The sequence below is a fragment of the Drosophila arizonae genome, unplaced genomic scaffold, assembly GCF_054131065.1.
Source record: "Drosophila arizonae isolate 15081-1271.41 unplaced genomic scaffold, UAZ_ARI_1.0 ARI_Backbone_131, whole genome shotgun sequence".
Taxonomy (NCBI): Eukaryota; Metazoa; Arthropoda; class Insecta; order Diptera; family Drosophilidae; genus Drosophila; species Drosophila arizonae.
In genome coordinates this window covers 1-21,735 of record NW_028315221.1, presented here as the reverse complement: position 1 = coordinate 21,735, position 21,735 = coordinate 1, and the positions used below count along the sequence as shown (strand labels likewise).

The following is a 21,735-nucleotide window of genomic DNA, read 5'->3' as shown; positions in this document are numbered from 1 at the left end:
TACTTAAATTAATGTTACAATCAAAAAACAATTTCTTTAGCCATATCATTTCCTTACTTGCTAGAGCTGCACTCACATATTCGGCTTCTGTTGTTGATAAAGCTACACATTGTTGTTTTTTACTTTGCCACGTTATTGCAGCATTCGCATATTTACACAAAATTCCAGATGTAGATTTCCGAGCTTTCTTATCACCTGCATAATCAGCATCACTATACGTCTCAAAAATATTATTATTTTTACTGTATAAAATTCCCAAATCCATCGTTCCTTTCAAATAACGAAATATTCTCTTAACTAACGTCCATTGATGCTGCTTCGGGTTTTCTAGCTCTCGGGAAACTACATTAACAGAAAAACTTATATCTGGCCTTGAAACAACTTGTAAAAACATTAAATTTCCTATTGCTTCGCGGTAAGGTGCATTACAATTATTTTGTTCAGATACATTTTCATCATAATTACATTCAACTGGCGTGGAGACAATGTTCGCATTCATCATATTAAATTTTTCTAAAATTTTCCTTATATAATTTCCTTGATATATGAAGATAGAACCATTTGGCTGCTTCGGTATTTCTATTCCTAAGAAGCATGTTACATTTTTTGTATTTGTTATTTTTGTTGTAGTGTGGAGTCGTGATAAGTGAGGACACGTGGGTTTGATTTTAAAAATTATTTATTTTGTGCCTTGAAAGATGGCGATGTAATTTGTACTTGTACACATGTCAAAAGGGCGTTGAAAAGTCAGAGATAAAAGCCAGGAGAGGCAAGTGACGAGAGCCAACGGTTGTACCATTAAGAGAACGCTGTTAATTTACATCAACAGAGTGCTGTTAATAACACAGCCGGGCTATGTGGGGGAGGAGCAATCCTGTTAATGGGATCTGGCATTAACATACTCCCCCCCTTGCAAGGATTGCAAACATAGCTGGTGGACCTCACGAGTAGGAACCCGAAAGGACCCGCCAGTATTCTGGGCCATTGGATGACCGTCAGTGCTGAGGACGACTCCCGGAAAGATGACGTGAGGATACACGTCAGCCCCCAACACAAGGAACACCAGACTGGGTCGAGCCCAATTGCTGTCGGCGAACGTGATCCCAGCCGGATTGGCTGCGTGCTCGATCGGCTGAATTGGGGGTCCGGCAATTGACCTGAGGGTCCATCTGGAGGAGGGCATCGTGAGAGAGCTCCGATGTTTTGGAGCGGAAGATTGCCGTGCACACTTTTCCCGGACCCACGCTGGTGACGGATAGACCCATGGTCCTTGCCAATGAAGCGTGGATTATTCTGCACGCGCGGCACCCGAAAGAATTGGTGCCGGCTGGTTTCACAGATTGAGCGGACAGCGTCGGTGGCTGGAAAAGAGAGATGTGCAGGGCGGTGAATGAATGAACAAACTAAACAAAAATTTAATTAACCTAATTAGGAGAAATTAAGTTTGAATTAAATTTGCTTGGATAAGCAGACACAGTAAAGGAATAATTTAATTAACTTAATTAGGATAAATTAAGTTTGAATTAAATTTGCTTGGATAAGCAGACACAGTAAAGGAATAATTTAATTAACTTAATTAGGATAAATTAAGTTTGAATTAAATTTGCTTGGATAAGCAGACACAGTAAAGGAATAATTTAATTAACTTAATTAGGATAAATTAAGTTTAAATTAAATTTGTTTATTTTAAATAAATACCCAAAGAAAGGAAAGCAAACGAAAACAGTAGTAATAATGACGTCACAAAGTAGGTCACCGAATATTCGTGCAATATATTGATCAAGAACTATCGGCTCGAAAGTGTGGCGGTCGGCGATAGTGATCGGGGAGGCTGTGATTGTTATCGGTGACAACCACAGCTGTTTGAATTCCACGCGGAAGAAGTGCACATATTTTGTTTATAAAATATAAAATTTTTGTGATTGCGGAAAGAAAACAATAAATTTGTGAACAAGAAAACAACAAGTGTTTTTTTTTTTATATTATTTTCTTTTCATTTTATTTTATAAATTTTATCATATTGCATATGCGCACATATGTACAGTATGTCCATTAATTGTTTGCAAAACAAAAAAAGTCGTACAAATTTAACTTTAACATCATATTTTATTAGGAAAGGCACTTTTTCTCAGAATTTTTTTTTTACATTACTTTAGTTTCATATATTCTTAAAGAAAATAAATAACAAAAATAATAAAAATAGCAACAAAACATACAAAATAATTCAAAACAAAAAAAAAACAGCAAATATCGGCTGTCCATTAATTCTTTGCAAAATGCAAACATTAATATTATGAGATCTGTATCTCTCTCAGATCGGTATGGAATTGGCTAATATTTGGTATGTCCACCATTAGCTTCCATTACACCTCTGAGGCGTCGGCCGACATCGACAATATTAGTTCATTTATGTCGTAGTATTCCGGTATTTTGCGCCACTCCTCGTGTATGCAACGAATTAGCTCGTTTTTCGTCTTAGGGCTCCGTTTGGCGACTTTTCTCTTTAGTAAAGCCCACAAAATTCTCAATCGGATTGATATCCGGGCTTTGGGGTGGGGTGTCAATAACTTTGCTGCAGTTATAAAGAAGCCAAGTGCGACACAGCAGTGACTTGTGTTTCGGATCATTATCCTGATACAGCTTATATTTTAGTTTGCTGGGGTTTTCAGGATTAATGAAGCCAAAGTTGTGCGCGCTTTTTGTCAATTCGTTCTTCAAAATATCCAAATAAAATTCCTTCGTCATGATATCGTCGAATATTCTCAGCTCTCCCACACCTTTCGAAGAAATACAACCCCACATCATCACTGATAGCTTGCCAAACTTAACAGTGGGCACAATGTTTTTGGCGTGGTGGGCTGTTTTGGGTTTTCCGCCAAACTTTCCTGGGCCATCATTATAAAACAACATTATCTTTGTCTCGTCGCAAAGATAACATTATTCCAATAGTTAGGAGGACAGTCAATATGAAGTCTTGCGAAGGTCAGACGTTTTTCAATATTTACAGCAGACAGCAAACGGTTTCTTTCTTGCCACATGTGAGGAGTATTTGTGTAAATTAAGAACTTTTCTCACAGTCTCGCGACACACTGTCTTTTGAAGGTTTAACCTAATGTCCGTCACCAACTCCCGGAGACTTGTGTGTGGTTTGTTTTCCACTGTCTTAAGAATTTGAGAACAATCTCGTCGAGAGAGCTTTGCTGGTCTGCCTTTAGAGCTGTTTAGCTCCAGTCTATTTTCTTTTTCTGCCCGATTAATAATATTATAAACTGTTCTAAGCTTAATATTAAACATTTCAGCTAACTCCTTGATGGTTTTTCCTTTCATATAATTAAAATACACTAATTGTATCAAATTGTCATCGGTGCGTTTACCAGGCATTGCGAAAATTCAAATTTATGAAAAATAGTAGTGATCCCACGACTTTATTATAACGAATGAATTCGCGGAAGACTTGTGAAAATAGACCCAGCGAGCCGCATTTAATTTTGATGTCCCGTTAGTTTTTTCCCGTCTTCTTTCAACTAATGTTTGCATTTTGCAAAGAATTAATGGACAGCCGATATTTGCTGTTTTTTTTATACCCTGAACCCATTTTCAATGGGAAATCAGGGTATAATGGTTTTGTTGAAATGTATGTAACAGGGAGAAGGAGGCGTGGCAGACCCCACAAAGTATATATATTCTTGATCAGGATGACGAGCTGAGTCGATTTGGCCCTGTCCGTCTGTCTGTCCGTCTGTCCGTCTGTCCGTCTGTCCGTCTGTCCGTCTGTCCGTATGTATGAACGCGTCGATTTCAGAAGATATAAGAGCTAGAGACTTCAAATTTTTTTTAAATGTCCGTAATTACAGCGCGCATATCAAGTTTATCATTAAAATTCGATAACTCATCCCGATCTTTTTTTATCGATAAAAAACCTTATCGAAAACCAGTTATAAAATTATATCTTCTACACCTTTATTGCTAGAGTCTCCAAATTTTTAATGTATGCTTATATGCAATTTATACAATTTCGGTTTTTGTTAAAATTTACCCCCCACCCTTAAATTCACCCCCCTCACCCTCACTTTTGTAAAAAGCGTATTTCAAATACTAGAGACTTGTGCTTTGGCAATTACATGCATATCCATGTTATAATCATAATCTAAAAGTTTCATGAAGATCGTACGTCCACAAAAAAAGTTATTAAACAATTAAGTTCTCATAGTAAGCGCTCACTGCCGCCCATGCGTGTTTATGCTTGTGTGTGTATATGAATGTAAATGTTTGTGTATGTGTGTGTATGTGTTTGTGTATGTGTGTATGTATGTGTGTGTGTGTATGCGTTTGTGTGTGTATGCGTGTGTGTGTGTATGTGTGTCTGTATGCGTGTGGTGTATGCCTGTGTGTGCGTACGTGCGTGTGTGTGTGCGTGTTTCTTGTGTAAGCTGAAAGACGCGAAAAGTTATTGAAATATCTATTGCTCCAAGGGTTCAGGGGATCTCGTAGTCGAGCAGTCTCGACTAGAGCTTTCTTACTTGTTTTGTTTTGAATTATTTTGTATGTTTTGTTGCTATTTTTATTATTTTTATACCCTGAACCCATTTTCAATGGGAAATCAGGGTATAATGGTTTTGTTGAAATGTATGTAACAGGGAGAAGGAGGCGTGGCAGACCCCACAAAGTATATATATTCTTGATCAGGGTGACGAGCTGAGTTGATTGGCCCTGTCCGTCTGTCTGTCCGTCTGTCCGTCTGTCCGTCTGTCCGTATGTATGAACGCGTCGATTTCCGAAGATATAAGAGCTAGAGACTTCAAATTTTTTTTCAAATGTCCGTAATTACAGCGCGCATATCAAGTTTATCATTAAAATTCGATAACTCATCCCGATCTTTTTTTATCGATAAAAAACCTTATCGAAAACCAGTTATAAAATTATATCTTCTACACCTTTATTGCTAGAGTCTCCAAATATTTAATGTATGCTTATATGCAATTTATACAATTTCGGTTTTTGTTAAAATTTACCCCCCACCCTTAAATTCACCCCCTCACCCTCACTTTTGTAAAAAGCGTATTTCAAATACTAGAGACTTGTGCTTTGGCAATTACATGCATATCCATGTTATAATCATAATCTGAAAGTTTCATGAAGATCGTACGTCCATAAAAAAAGTTATTAAGCAATTAAGTTCTCATAGTAAGCGCTCACTGCAGCCCATGCGTGTTTATGCGTGGGTGCTTGTGTGTGTATGTGTTTGTGTATGTGTGTGTGTATGTGTATGTGTTTGTGTATGTGTGTGTGTATGTGTATGTGTGTGTGTATGCGTTTGTGTATGTATGCGAGTGTGTGTGTGTCTGTATGCGTGTGTGTGTATGTATGCCTGTGTGTGCGTACGTGCCTGTGTGTGTGTGTGTGCGTGTTTCTTGTGTAAGCTGAAAGACGCGAAAAATTATTGAAATATCTATTGCTCCAAGGGTTCAGGGGATCTCGTAGTCGAGCAGTCTCGACTAGAGCTTTCTTACTTGTTGTTATTTATTTTCTTTAAGAATATATGAAACTAAAGTAATGTAAAAAAAAAATTCTGAGAAAAAGTGCCTTTCCTAATAAAATATGATGTTAAAGTTAAATTTGTACGACTTTTTTTGTTTTGCAAACAATTAATGGACATACTGTATGTATGTCACAGATATTTTTATGTATGTATGTGCGTAAATGTAGATGTACATACAAAAAAGTAAAAGCAATAAATGTGCATAATAAAAAACCCAAAGGATATTGTTGGTTATTTTATTGTTCTTTATTGAAATCTGCCAAGTGTTGTCTTTATGTGAAGGTGGACTTTATGTATGTGTGTAGAAATTAGAAGTCGGACGAACGAAGATCTTTTTTATGTACATACATACATGCAAATGCAAGTAAATCACCGGGGAAGTAACGTACATATGTAATTATGAATACAAAGGATATTGTACGGATGTTATGTACATATGTAGTTAAGAACACAAAGAATATTGTGTTATATTTTAGTGACTTGCAAATGAATGAAGGAAATGTGTCGCCACAGGGAACTTGAAATTTAGTAAGCTTTAAGTAATGGTACATGTGGGACCAATAGTGGACTATATGTATGTATGTATGAATGTGCGTACATATGGATTTAAACACGAAGGTGATAGTGTAAATGTATATAATAAAAAACCCCTAAGGATATTGTTGGTTATTTTATTGTTCTTTATTTAAATATACCAAGTGTTGACTTTATGTGAAGGTGGTCTGTATGTATGTGAGTAGAAATTGCAGTGGAATAGCAATTAAATTTGCATGATCGGATTACAATAAAAGCGGACGTGAGTTTACTACAAAACACAAAGGATATTGTGTATTATATTTTAGTAAAACGTAAAAGAGTTGCTCGTGCAAGGAAAGTAATTGAACAGCTTATTAAGTGTCTAAATATATAAGGATATATATATATGTATAGGCATGTAATCGGTGAATAAGTCGCAAAATTAGTACATACATATATATGTATGTATATACAAGGGAATATGGCGGATCAGAAGTGCCAGTGAGATATTAATGTACTATTTTACGGAAGTATGGGATACTTATCTCGACGGCCGTTGGAATGCTGATTTGATGGATGTGGATGAATCTCCGGCTCGAAGGACCAAATGTTGTAGTGTGGAGTCGTGATAAGTGAGGACACGTGGGTTTGATTCTAAAAAATTATTTATTTTGTGCCTTGAAAGATGGCGATGTAATTTGTACTTGTACACATGTCAAAAGGGCGTTGAAAAGTCAGAGATAAAAGCCAGGAGAGGCAAGTGACGAGAGCCAACGGTTTGTACCATTAACAGAACGCTGTTAATTTACATCAACAGAGTGCTGTTAATAACACAGCCGGGCTATGTGGGGGAGGAGCAATCCTGTTAATGGGATCTGGCATTAACAATTTTAAATTCCTTGCTCACATTCTCAAATAGATTATCAATTAAAAATCCATTGGATGCAGCAATTAACCCGTCATCTACATAAATCGTTAACAAAATTCTGTCATTATTTTTAGAGTATATATAAAAACATGGATCTGCAATACTTTGTGTAAATCCCAGATTTTTAATAACATTTGCAAAATGCTCTGCCCAGTACCTCGGAGCTTGTTTTAACCCATACAAACTCTTCAACAATTTGCAAACAGAAGAGGTACCATCTTCGAAACCCTCTGGCTGATGCATATAAATATTTTCCTTAAGAGTACCATATAAAAAGGCCGTTTTTACATCAAACTGACCAAGAAATAGATTTTCTTGAGCAGCTACACTTAACAGGCATCTCACGGTATAAAATCTAACTACAGGGCTAAAAGTCTCTTTATAATCGATCCCTTAATAACTAAACGCGCTTTATTTTCAGGTTTTGGAACAAGAACCCAAGTTCTATCTGGCTCTTTCTTGAACCACAACTCATATGGAGTTTTATTCCCATGTTTTGTTGGACCTGTGCGGTTAATTACATAAACTGCAGTGTTTACTGCTTCTGCCCATAGAAATAATGGTAACTCAGAATTAGAATGCAACATTGATCGTGCAGCTTCAATAATAGTTCTATTCTCACGTTCCGCAACTCCATTCTGTTCATGTGTATAAGGAGCATTAACAATATGTTTTATTCCTTTCTTATTAAAGAACAATTTAACTTCTTTATTAATATATTCTCTACCCCCTTCGCTGTGAATTTCTTTAATGTCTTCATGAAATTGATTCTGAACTGCCTGAATAAAAATTTGGAGTTTTTCAAATACTTCCGACTTATGACGTATAAAATAAACTTCCCGATAACTTGAACAATCATCTTTAAAGCTAACAAAATACAACTTTTTACCAATAGACTCTACCTCTATCGGACCGCAAACATCAGTATGAATTATCTCTCGTGTCTTTGTTGCACGGTCAATATTTTTGTGAAATGTTAGCCGATGCTGCTTCCCATAAGCACATCCTTCACAAAAGAAATCATTTTCTAGAAAATCAATATTCTTATTTTTCATATAATCGCGAACATGTCGAACGTTTTGATGACAAAACCTCTCGTGCCATACTTGTAAAGAATCACTTTTTTTCGATTCTATTTTTCTTGTTAAATTACACAATTTTGGCATCAAAACATTCGCATCTAATTTTAATAAGTTTCCGAACCTAGAACCCGTTGCAATTATTTTGTTATCACGTCTCAACAAACACTGTGTTCCTTTATTTTTAATAAGACAATCAACACCCCTTTTTGCAGCTGACAAAATAGAAAATAAATTGTAAACTATTTCCGGAACATACAAAACATCAAACATTGTCGTCGCCCTTTTATTATTATTGACATAAGTTTCAATATCAATATTATCTTTTCCGTGCGCCGTGATATATTTACCGTTACCTACGCCTATCCTCAGGGGCTCCAAAAATTCTTCATAAGTAGAATACCAATCTCGACGCCTTGACATGTGATCAGAAGCTCCTGAGTCGATCACCCACAAGTCATCTTCTCTGCCCTCCCTGCTCGCAATCAATCCTTTCCTCGATGATTCACCCGATTCTCCTTGATTATTTTCAGCTTTACTTCCTGCATTTCTCCTTTGGTGACAGGTGTTGCTCTTGTGGCCTTTCTTCTTGCATATATAACACCTGTAGCAGTCCTTCTTCAGATGTCCTATCACGCCGCAGTTATAGCACTTCATAATTTTCTTCTTATTTTCATGTTCTCTTTTATTTTTTCCGTTGCCGGCAACTAACGCTGTTGACTCTTCAGGTACCACTTCTTGATCTTTTGACCGCATTTCTTCTGTCATTAAACGAGTCGTCAAATTGTTCAATGTTCTTTTGCTGTCTTCGACCGAATCCCACGCACTATGAAAATAGTTAAACTTTTGAGGCAAAGATGACAGGATTCGCGACATTAACATTGTTTCAGGCACAGCACTTCCAAGATTTTTCATCTTGCTCCACAAAACTTCCAACTTTGAAATATTGTAGTCCACACTCTCACTTTCAATCCATTTGAAATCAAAAAACTGTTTCTGAATAGCCGATAAATATTCTTCTGATTTCATATCATACACTGAGTTCAATTTTATCCACATTTCTTTTGCTGTTTTGCAGCTCACAATCAATTCCATCGGTCTTCTCTCGATAGAATGAATAATTATTTTCCTTGCAGTCTTATCAGCTTTCAAGAACCTTTTCGAGTCTCTCTCGTATGTTGCAGACTCCTGTGTCGGACACGTCAAACTACCCTCACAAACGGCAAGAACATCGTCGTCTTCTTCCAATAGCGTACGAATCATAAAACACCACAAATGCCAATTGTCTTTATCGCGTAATCGTTCAATTCTCATATTTAATGGCTCCATTTTCATTGTCTTTATTTAGTTACAAATTTGCCACTAATTCACTTTTGTACTTGCACTCGATTTCACACTACATTACACGTTTAGCACTGTCTGGGCCCATAACCTGTTGAGGTTTTCTTAAATGAAACACGGTATATGTAGGTGCAACGCAATAAGTTTATTTAACACAACAAAAATATTCAGTAACAAGTACACTACTTCACGAACCGCGACTTAACTAACCGAGCCGACACACTGACATTGATCTTACACAATGAACTTACTGAATGAACTCTGGCTCGATTTACAGCATGCTTATATACTTACTTCTATTGCATATCGAATGTTCTGGATGTCTCCTTATGCGTTTACGTCTATTTCATATGGAAACTATGCATGTACATAATCCAGAACATTCGGTTTCTTATTCTAGAGACAAATGTGCGATCAGCCGACGACTGTGTTTACCGTTAGGTCAAATGCTTACTTGATGATGTTGATGATGAGTTTTTCGAGATCATTCCACAACAATTCAACTACACATTACTTCTTTCCAACAATCCTCAAGTAATTCAACAGTCGAGAGATTGCATTCTACACTGACCGAAATATACCGAATCATATTAAACAAAAAGAAAGAAGAACAAATAATTTGTGACCACGACGAGATACTGACGAAAACATTTATTACATACAACAACGCCATACACTCAGGGACTAAATACACCCCGTATGAGGTATTCTGTAGTATGTACACTTTATCAAATGTTCACTGTACTCAGTAACATACATATTTACATATACAAAGAATGTCACAAATACATTGTTGCAATTAAACTGCAATATTCATACATAACTCGCAGTCACAACATAAGAGGTAATGTGATCACTCTCAAGTGCATGTGCCTTGACAGAGTACTAACTCCGCTGAGTCGGCATATTTTACATGCGCGACTGTTTCGTAAACAAGTGGACACATTACCCCCTCTCCGTCTACGACTTTCGCCAGACCCTTAAGCTAATACATAAACACTTATACCTAAGCATATATAGAGCGCAGCTATGCGGCTCTAACCATAAGAATATATTCAATAAAGAACATTCGCAAAAGAAGTCTAAGAAGGCACTGACGTGCCATCGTAAATAAATGCTTTCTTTATTAAAACAATTCGACAACTTATCCTCAACAATTCCAAGGCAAGACCCATCTATTTAACAGAGAAACGATGTTCGTTAATCAACACGACTATCTGCAAAGGCTAAATGCGTTTCAAACAGACCTATACCCTAAAATAGCAGAGGCAATGAAAAACAAGATGGAAATTAGAATCAAAAGAGCAAATCAGGACAACCAAAAACCCGTACCTTTAGACACAGGGGACATAATTTTCAGAAAGGAAAACAGACGAAACAAGTTAACCCCTAGGTTTACCAAACACATAGTAGCCAAAGACACAGGGATAAAATTTATTTCTAGAAAAAACCAGAAGATACATAAATCCAAGATAAAGAAGAGACTAAGAAAAAATACATTAAATATACAACCTCCTACAGATGCTACCACATAAACGCATAATTATTAAACATTCAACATCTAACGGATAATGATAAGGTGGCACAAACTAACCTCGGTAACACAAAAATTGTAATTTAACATAAATATCTAATTAATAAAATTAACTTACAAGATTCAATTGACAATGAAAACAAATTTGAAATAGCATTGAATGATCTTAAAGACGCAAATTCTCAGGAGAAAGTATTAACTCTGTAAAAACAAAATGAACACAAGTAAAACATAAAATTAACATACCAATTTTTGATAAAAACGATTATGAATCACTACACATTATTCTACTACCTATTAATAAGACCAAAATATTAGTTTTACCAAAATATGTAACACATAACCAAGCTGGCCTAATCAAAGAATTAATAATGGCGAAGACAACATAACTGCATCAAGCAACCAAAAGTGCCTAAAGGGCATTCTAAACGAAGAAACAACAACAGGCGACGTCACAGATATTGGCAGTAAGAAATCATTTTAAGAAATAGAACAATGCCACATTATCATCTTCAATACCATCTACACAAACTTCCCTACTTGACGGCAATATATGTCTTATTGGTATTATTTGCTATAACGATTGTCATCTTCTGGACCTGCAAAACCAAGGAAATTTTGTTCACTCCGATGGAAACACTTTCAGACGGACTTACAACTATACCGTCGCTATGGCCGTCGCTCCACACTAGTTGCCATCTCAGTCCTCTCAGCTCCCCCTGAGATGACCCCTATTAAGCCGCCTCGGCTTGGTGCCGCCTAAGCATGACTCGTATTCGTGTGGGCAACGCTTGCTGACGAATGCAATGTTGCGAAGCTGCAACATCGCCTTTAAACAGCCACACTTGATTTATAGACAGCACAAACAAGTTCATTTGAAATAAATTAAGCTTTGAACATAAACTGGACTTTATTGTTATCATTCACTCTAACTAACTAAATCCGGAGGATCCAACTACACCCTGACCATCAAACCGGCCCCCTGGAACAGGTAACTAGCACATATATAGGGCTGAAATGCTTCATGCTATGCGTGCAGACATACATATATACATATGTATCTATTTGCGTATATGTATTTGAAGACTATTTAAGAAGAAACAAATTTAAACTTATAAAATTATTCGGCTAAGAAAGAGAAGAGTATTAAGAGCCATTCAGTCAAGCTCGCACCTTCCCAATAAAATATCTATTTTATAAAAAACGAAATATGTACGTAAGGAAAAAAAAAAAAACAAATAACACCGAAGAGGTTCGAACCTCCTACTCTAACATTACTTGCGTCGCCTTTAGCACCAGCCAGTTGCTAAAATATAATAGCTTATTAAGAGAGCGTCATCAGACAAAACTACAGTCACGGCTAGAAAGTCCAGAAATCAATTGAAATTCTAAGAATGTGAGAAAAGGAGCGCTTCTGTCTGTACGCATAGAATAGACGATGAGTGTGTGCACAAGCATAGGAAAATCGCGCTGATCTGCTGTTAGCTTGAAGCCGGTATCCAATGTATGGATAAAAATATATAATAAAAATCAAAATTGTATAAGTTATATATGTATGTAATTTGAATGCAATAGCTATCGATGATTTTCCAATTTGAATGGCATCATGCCGTGTCTTTTGCTGCGCACTAGACTTGAAAATTGCACTATATACTCTGGTTGACAGCGTTTGGGCTGTGAATGAGTCTTCTGCTATCGGTATCGCCCGATTGCAACGTTCTTACTTGTTAGACTCATTCACGAAAGTGAAATGAGTATATTGGTTTTGTGCAATGTCCGTCTTGCTGTCCGTCCGTCTGTCCGTCTGTCCGTATGAACGCAATCTATTTCGGCGCTATTGAAGCTAGAGACTTGAAATTTGGAACACATACTCGTGTATATCTCCGATTTATAAAGTGTTAAAATTTTCCCGATCCGCCCACTAGGGGCGTGGCAAATCGGAAAATGCATTTTCCGATATACCAGAAATCATGTTTGTTGAAGAGCTAGAAAGCTGAAATTTGGTATGTAGGTCCGCGCCGATCACCCAAGATCACAAGCTATGGCGGATATATCTCCGCCCATTAGGGGCGTGGCAAAATCGGATAAAACTGTATCTCCTAAAGCTATAAACCTAGAATGCTGAAATTTTGAATGTAAGCTGATGTTTTAATTCTATGAAGATAGGTGAAAAAATTATATATCTATGCCCACTAGGGGCGTGGCAAATCGGACCTGAAGATATAGTGATTTTTCGAATTCTGCTATATTTTAGGCACTATTGATGCTAGAGACCTGAAATTTTGTATATATACGCGGGTTGACCACCCACGTCCAACGAGCTATGGTAGATATATGTCCGCCTATAGGGGGCGTGGCAAACCGCAAAAGTTTATATCTCCTACAGTTTAAGAGCTAGAAGCTTCAAATTTGGATAGTTAAGTTACTGGTGGCCTCCTCTATCGATGCCCCAAAAATAATTTTTAAGCCTCTTTAGGGGCGTGGCATATCGAAAAATACCCTGTAATTTTCACATTTTTTGAGCGTAAGAATTCAAATTTTGCATTTAGGTAACCGGTTGCTCGTTCTAAAAACTGGCTAAAATTGAGGAGTCTACGGCCACTAGGGGCGTGGCAATCGGCATTTACAGTGCCCGAGTTGCGACATTTATATGCGTCAGCCATCTATTTATGTATATGTACACATAAGTAGGCTTAATAGGCATTGATAGCACGGAAGGAAACATTTTTATAAAATTAATAAAATATAAAAAAGCTAAAATAACAAAAATTTGCAATTTACAAAAAAGTGTTTTCAGCGGGATTTGAACTCGCACCCAACCCAAACAGCATGTTTGTCAAAATAGCTAAAATAAAGATCGTCGGCGCTTCAGCCTACAGCACCACCGCGTCGTTTCGATCAAGAGTAGTTAAAACGAAATCACATTATTGTTATGACGCCGCATAGCAAAGAAAAGCCAGTGTAGCGGCTGGAAATTCAAAAACAATGCAAAGACAAATCAATCGCAACGGGATTCTTAGAATATGCTAGAGCACGCATTTATGTGTACATACATACACACATACAAATGAGCGCGTGTATAAGGCTGGAATGCTTGATGCTATGCGTGCAGGCTTACATATATAATTATATATACATATGTATGTATTTGCGTATATGTATTTGAGGGCTATTTAAGAAGAAACAAATTTAAACTTATAAAATTATTCGACTAAGAAAATGAAAAGTATTAAGTGCCATTCAGTCAAGCTCGCACCTTCCCAATAAAATATCTATTTTATAAAAAACGAAATATGTATGAAAAAATAAAAAAAATAACACAGTAAAGGTTCGAACCTCCCCTACTCTAACATTACTTGCGTCGCCCTTAGCACCCGCGCCACTGCTTTGCTCGAGCAATCAGTTGCTAAAATAGAATAGCTTAATAAGAGAGCGTCATCAGACAAAACTACAGTAACGGCTAGAAAGTCCAGAAATCAATCGAAATTCTAAGAATGTGAGAAAAGGCGCGCTTCTGTCTGTACGCATAGAATAGACGATGAGTGTGTGCACAAGCATAGGAAAATCGCGCTGATCTGCTGTTAGCTTGAAGCCGGTATCCAATGTATGGATATAAATATATAATAAAAATCAAAATTGTATAAATTATATATGTATGTAATTTGAATGCAATAGCTATCGATGATTTTCCAATTTTAATGGCATCATGCCGTGTTTTTTGCTGCGCACTAGACTTGAAAATTGCACTATATACTCTGGTTGACAGCGTTTGGGCTGTGAATGAGTCTTCTGCTATCGGTATCGCCCGATTGCAACGTTCTTACTTGTTTTTAATTGTTTCAAAATATTTTTATATTTTATTAAATGAGTTTGGTATTTTATTTATATTTTTAAATACATCGAAATTGAAATTTCAGCCATACTAAATGGGCATTTTTATATGTTGGGTTCAGGGTAGTATCTAGTCGAGCACTCTCGACTAGAGTTTTCTTACTTTTTTTTTAATTTAGAAATGATTTCAAGTATTGTCGTTTCATTTCCTACTAAATTTCTAGCGACACCTTTTAGCCTTGATTTTATTATCGAAATTGCTAATTCTTCGTGTTCGCCTGTTATTAAACTCAATATTTGCAATGCATCTACAAAACTTTGCAAATTTTCAGCTTTACCTGTAGCTTAGTTGCTGTATTAATGAATTCAATTGATGTTTGTGCCATTGTGGTATTGTTATCTGGTTTATTCTCTATTATACTTGAAGAAGTATCAGATAATAATATCCCAGATAATAATAATTATTCAGATCTGGCATCAAAACAGCTGGAACAATAAGATTATTTAAATCCTGTTCTTCTATTTTAAGGTTTGTGTTTAGCTCTGATCAAAAACTTTGATACTTGGGACTAATGATTTTGAATTAATTTTTCTCTCTGGCCATGTATTAGTATACGTGCTTTTTTAAAGCATTTTACTAATGTTTCTACATGTTTTTAGACTCCTTCACGAAAGTGAAATGATCTATTTCGGCGCTATTGAAGCTAGAGACTTGAAATTTGGAACACATACTCGTGTATATCTCTGATTTATAGTGTTAAAATTTTCCCGATCCGCCCACTAGGGGCGTGGCAAATCGGAAAATGCATTTTCCGATATACCAGAAATCATGTTTGTTGAAGAGCTAGAAGGCTGAAATTTGGTATGTAGGTCCGCGCCGACCACCCAAGATCACAAGCTATGGCGGGTATATCTCCGCCCATTATGGGCGTTGCAAATCGGATAAAACTTTATCTCCTAAAGTTAAAAACCTAGAATGCTGAAATTTTGCTCGTAAGCTGATGTTTTGATTCTAAGAAGATGGGTAAAAAAGTTATATATCTACGCCTATTAGCGGCGTGGCAAATCGGACCTGAAGATATAGTGATTTTTCGAATTCTGCTATATTTTAGGCACTATTGATGCTAGAGATCTGAAATTTGGTATATATACGCGGGTTGATCACCCAAGTCCAACGAGCTATGATAGATATATGCCCGCCTATAGAGGGCGTGGCAAACCGCAAAAGTTTATATCTCCTACAGTTTAAGAGCTAGAAGCTTCAAATTTAGATAGTTAAGTTACTGGTAGCCTCCTCTATCGATCCCCAAAAATAATTTTTAAGCCTCTTTAGGGGCGTGGCATATCGAAAAATACTCTGTAATTTTCAAATTTTTTGAGCGTAAGAATTCAAATTTTGCATTTAGGTAGCAATTTGCTCGTTCTAAGAACTGGCTAAAAATGAGGAGTCTACGGCCACTAGGGGCGTAGCAATCGGCATTTACAGTGCCCGAATTGCGACATTTATATGCGTCAGCCATCTATTTATGTATATGTACACATAAGTAGGCTTAATAGGCATTGATAGCACGGAAGGAAACATTTTTATAAAATTAATAAAATATAAAAAAGCTAAAATAACAAAAATTTGCAATTTACAAAAAACTGTTTTCCGCGGGATTTGAACTCGCACCCAGCCCAAACAGCATGTTTGTCAAAATAGCTAAAATAAAGATCGTCGGCGCTTCAGCCTACAGCACCACCGCATCATTTCGATCAATAGTAGTTAAAACGAAATCACATTATTGTTATGACGCCGCATAACAAAGAAAAGCCAGTGTAGCGGCTGGAAATTCAAACACAATGCAAAGACAAATCAATCGCAACGGGATTCTTAGAATATGCTAGAGCACGCATTTATGTGTGCATACGTACACACATACAAATGAGCGCGTGTATAAGGCTGGAGTGCTTGAAGCTATGCGTGCAGAGTTACATATATACATATATACATGTGTATGTATTTGCGTATATGTATTTGAGGGCTATTTAAGAAGAAACAAATTTAAACTTATAAAATTATTTGACTAAGAAAATGAAAAGTATATTAAGTGCAATTCAGTCAAGCTCGCACCTTCCCATAAAATAAAATATCTATTTTATAAAAACCGAAATATGTATGAAAAAATAAAATAAATAACACAGTAGAGGTTCGAACCTCCCCTACTCTAACATTACTTGCGTCGCCTTTAGCACCCGCACCACTGCTCTGCTTGACCAGCTAGTTGCTAAAATAGAATAGCTTAATAAGAGAGCGTCATCAGACAAAACTACAACAACGGCTATAAAGTCCAGAAATCAATCAAAATTCTAAGAATGTGAGAAAAGGCGCGCTTCTGTCTGTACGCATAGAATAGACGATGAGTGTGTGCACAAGCATAGGAAAATCGCGCTGATCTGCTGTTAGCTTGAAGCCGGTATCCAATGTATGGATATAAATATATATCAAAATTGTATAAATTATATATGTATGTAATTTGAATGCAATAGCTATCGATGATGTTCCAATTTTAATGGCATCATGCCGGGTTTTTTGTTGCGCACTAGACTTGAAAATTGCACTATATACTCTGGTTGACAGCGGTTGGGCTGTGAATGAGTCTTCTGGAATCGGTATCGCCCGACTGCAAAGTTCTTACTAGTTTAACTGTATTTTTCTGAGTCGGCCTGTTCTATGATTTATCGAAGTCAACTTTTGTGTTATTTGTTTCTTTATATAAATCATTCCATTCCATTATTTTTGGATATGAAGTGTTTCTCTACTCTATCTATTTCTTTAATTGTCTTCAGTCTAGCCATACTCAGTTAATGTAAAATTTTTGTATATTTGTAATTTATTGTTTTTTTTTTTTTTTTTTTTTTTTTTTTTTTTTTTTTACAAACTAAAATATATTGCGTTTTTTTATACCCTGAACCCATTATCAATGGGAAATCAGGGTAGAATGGTTTTGTTGAAATGTATGTAACAGGCAGAAGGAGGCGTGGCAGACCTTACAAAGTATATATATTCTTGATCAGGGCGACGAGCTGAGTTGATTTGGCCCTGTCCGTCCGTATGCGTTTGTGTGTGTAGACGCGAAAAATTATTGAAATATCTAATGTTCCAAGGGTTCAGGGGATCTCGTAGTCGAGCAGTCTCGACTAGAGCTTTCTTACTTGTTAATAATATTTTAATTAATTCTAAATCAGCACTGTTTGTCTCTACTTTGCTGTAAAGTCTACTGATTTTAGGTCTACTAAAACCCATTTTTGTGAATTTTTTATGTATATTTTCAAAATGTTTTATGTTACTTAAATTTTCAACAGATTTACTAATTCTGTTGTCGTTCATTAATAAAAAAAAAAAAAATATTTTTACATGTATCTGCCTATCGGTTCGTATAGCGTTACAGGCTATACTTCTAATCGGGCAGAAATGTTTCCGCTCAATTTTAACAATTTAGGGACTAAAATTAGTTTTTATGCAGCGCAGTGCGTTCTTGTCCTGTCACGGTCGCCATGTAATATTTAAAGGTCCCTTTTGATTTTTGGTATTTATTTTATTAAAACTTTGAGGAGGCAGCAGTGGTGCCGCTTCCAACGCTCAGTTGTATCTGACGTTAAACATTCTACTTAGGTTCTAGATAAGCCTAATTCTCGTTGTTGCGATACATAAGGTTTGAACAGCAGAGAGAAACAATTATGTATATTTCTTATATATTATATATGTATATGTTATATGTTGTAAGGTTACATTATTTTTCCAGCCGGGGTCAGAGTCTCAGTCTGCCCAGGGCCATAACTCACAAGAAATTTGTAAGTTGATACGGGACGTATTGAGTTAGTGAAATGGGCGAGGGGGGGGGGGAGTTTTATAGGTTAGGCGACCACGCGGCCTGAGCTCGCCGACCACGCCCACGCGTTTGCACGCGGGAGGGCGCAAGGTCAAGGGTCAAGCGCACTCTAGATTGCGGGGGTTGGGGCTGCGAAGGCATGCTGTGGAATGTTAGTGGGGCTACTACGATTGATAGACCGCGGATCGAGGAACGGCCAGCGTTGCCGCCGGCGTTCGCTCAAGACCACGCGGTTTTACTGCCAGAGTTTTAACCTTCTGGCGAACGGGTCGTGACTACCAAACTACCAGTTAGTAGTGTTACGGTGGCTATGATTAGTAAACTGGGGGATTAGTTGACAAACCAGATCTGAATAAAACACGCAGATTCCTCCAATTATACATATTCTTTCTTTATTTGCGCCTTATGTCCTCTATATTCACTAAATAATATTGCTGCTTTCTGTTCTCGCTGCCGCGTCCGCTCGCTTTCGATCTTTTTCTCTCGCCTCTGCAGCTTTCACCACGCGACCAGCTATGCAGCTCACCACGACGAGCTTTCGAGCCGCCGGGTTGCACTGCTGATCGCGCGCGCGCTCAACTATTTGAATTTTGCTTACTTTTAAGGCTAATCGCTACGGCACTTACATCTAATTATCAACTACCTAGTGCTACCTTACGAACTAACGCTTATTCTAATAATAACTAACTACTATAAACTTATAAATGACTTCAAAATGTAACCTTACTAACTACAAAACCAAAATCTATACCGAAATCCATCCTTACAAACTAACGCTTATTCTAATAATACACCTTCAAGATATAACCTTACTAGCTACAAAAAATCAAAATCTACAACAAAAATCCATTTCATTTCAACGTATACTTATTGGCTATAAACATGTAAGGTGGGCAAGAAAATGCCACCTTACTCCCCCACTTACTTCGAGAGGGAAATTACCACGCCTCCCGACGAATTGACAGTCACCGTATAAGACTGTTCCCCCGCCGCGACCCGGAAGCGGGTCCTCCTGTGCTGCCGTCTTCTCGTCTCCACCTCCCGCCTCAGCAGTTGGATCACCTCAGCACCCAGCTCGGTGCCGGCAGGGTGTATTCTCCAGCCGACGGGGATCAATGGCAACATCCTCCTCGATTCCGCGTCCTCTTCGCCGAGTACCTCCTCGAGATTCACCTCCCACCCGTCTAGCAACTCGGCCATGTCTTCCAACAGGCGCCTTTCCTCACTCGATCGAGTTTCCGTCGACTCATCTCGGCGCTCGCTGCGCCCTCGACCGCTTCTGGACGCGCTCCTCTCCCGGCGCTGCCGATGCGTGGACGGAACTTCGGCACCATCTGTCGTTCTCCCTTGACGGGTGGGGGTGCGGGGATCCGATTTTCGTTCGGACACCGATCGTCCTCGTCGTCGTCGCCGGCGACGCCTACGCTCGGCTTCTGGCTCGCGACTCGTCGGGTGCTCTGTGCCGGACGGAGACGCACGCGATAGACGTCGACCGTGCCCGGCGTATATCGTAGCGAGATCCTGACGGATTCCGGCTGTCGCTCTTCCTCGGCGTCGGGGAATGGGGTTTGTGGTGCCATCCTCCTCGGAGCTCGCGTCTTCGATCCGAACTGTTCCATCGCGCCTCCCCGACACGTCCAAGTGTCCCTCTTCCAATCCATCCCGCGCCGCGGTCTCCGGTCCCTGCCGCCGTCCCGCCCCCGTGACGGGGATCCATCGTCGATCTCTCCGGCCGGGTTTTCTTCCTCTTCACTCGCCGTCCATGGTGTTGGAGTCGCCCATCCCGACGAGGCTCTGTCGTCCGCACATCTCTGTGCATCCGACTCCGGGCTGCCTGGTGGGCGGGGAGGAGACGGTGGCTCCTCCACGAGTGGTGGCGTTGTTCCTCCCCTGGGCACCTGGATGTACACTGTTGTGTACCTGGCCTGTATAAACTGTGTCAGGCCGTCCATCCGGGTTGCCAAGTTCAGTTCATCGTCGAGCGGAGGACCGTGTGCACGCGCCGGGGTGACGCCCGCTCCTCTTAGCGGCGGTAATATTCCCTACCGAGCCTCGGGTCCTTTTGGCGCCTATGCGCCTCTTCCCGGGAGAACGGCTCGGTGCTGTCGCTGCTGATGTCCTCGACTCGGACCGAGCCCTCATCATCGCTGCTAATCTCGATGACCTCCTTCATCTATTGGTCTCCCTGTAAGTTCGGAGTTTATTTTTAGTCTTCTGTTTTTATTCGTGTTAATGACCAAAACGGCCCTCTAACTACTGCGTTAGTGTTAGCATTAATAGGGGGTCTCTACGGGGAAGTTAGTGGTTTGCGAGACGTATAGACCTATCAAGGCCTTTTGTCGTTATTGTCGGAGTTCGGAGCTCGCTCCTCGTTCTCCGTTTCCCCGGTCTCGGTTACCGGGATCATGTCAATTTCTTCATCTCCTTGATGATGTAACGAGTTACATTATCAAGCGCAGATGGTAGAATAGGAGGATTAGAGCAGTGCACGCGCTGGATCCGGCCAATGGGTCATCGGGAGAAGGGAAGGGGTAAGAAGAGGGGAACTGCGACTCCTAGCGCTGCCAAGATATATTTATTAATAAAATCGCGTGCAAACGATTATCTACGGCCACTTGCTTAGAAGAGAGAAAAGAAGAGAGAGAGAGATAGAGATAGAACAGATTTAGACACACACCAACATACCTGTCCAAGCTGGGTCTCGCTGCGCAAGCAAATATGTGCCTGCTCAGCGAAAGTCGGCCTTTGATATTAAGGCGACCGACCGTGCCCACCCTACCTTGATCGCTGGCTACCTGCCTATATTGTCAGCGACCCCATTCCCAGCTAGGAGAGCTAAAAACCTATAGAAACGCGCCGCATGGCCCCAAAATAATTAAACTTAATTAAACTTCATTAGATTTAATATAAACAAAATAATTATACATATGTAACTTGTTGTTTTGGGCAGAAGGCATAAGAGAATATAAACAAACGATAAGAAAGCTTTTGGAGAGCTTTTTCTCTCAGCCTTAGATCAGCTGATCGAAATGAAGATAGTGGAATGCTGATAGGAAGATTAGTGATTATGCATTATGCTTTTTTTTTTTTTTTTT

At 38.7% G+C, this 21,735-nt stretch overlaps 1 long non-coding RNA gene across 1 annotated transcript; it reads right to left on the bottom strand.

Annotated features, from left to right (window-relative positions):
- Positions 1-661: 661 nt before the first annotated feature.
- LOC149267744 (uncharacterized) lies at positions 662-2,037 on the bottom strand. Its single transcript, XR_016271470.1, has 2 exons — positions 1,699-2,037; positions 662-1,361 (listed from the first exon to the last, which is right to left on the bottom strand). It is a non-coding gene; the product is annotated as an uncharacterized LOC149267744 (long non-coding RNA).
- Between the last annotated feature and the right edge of the window lie 19,698 nt (positions 2,038-21,735).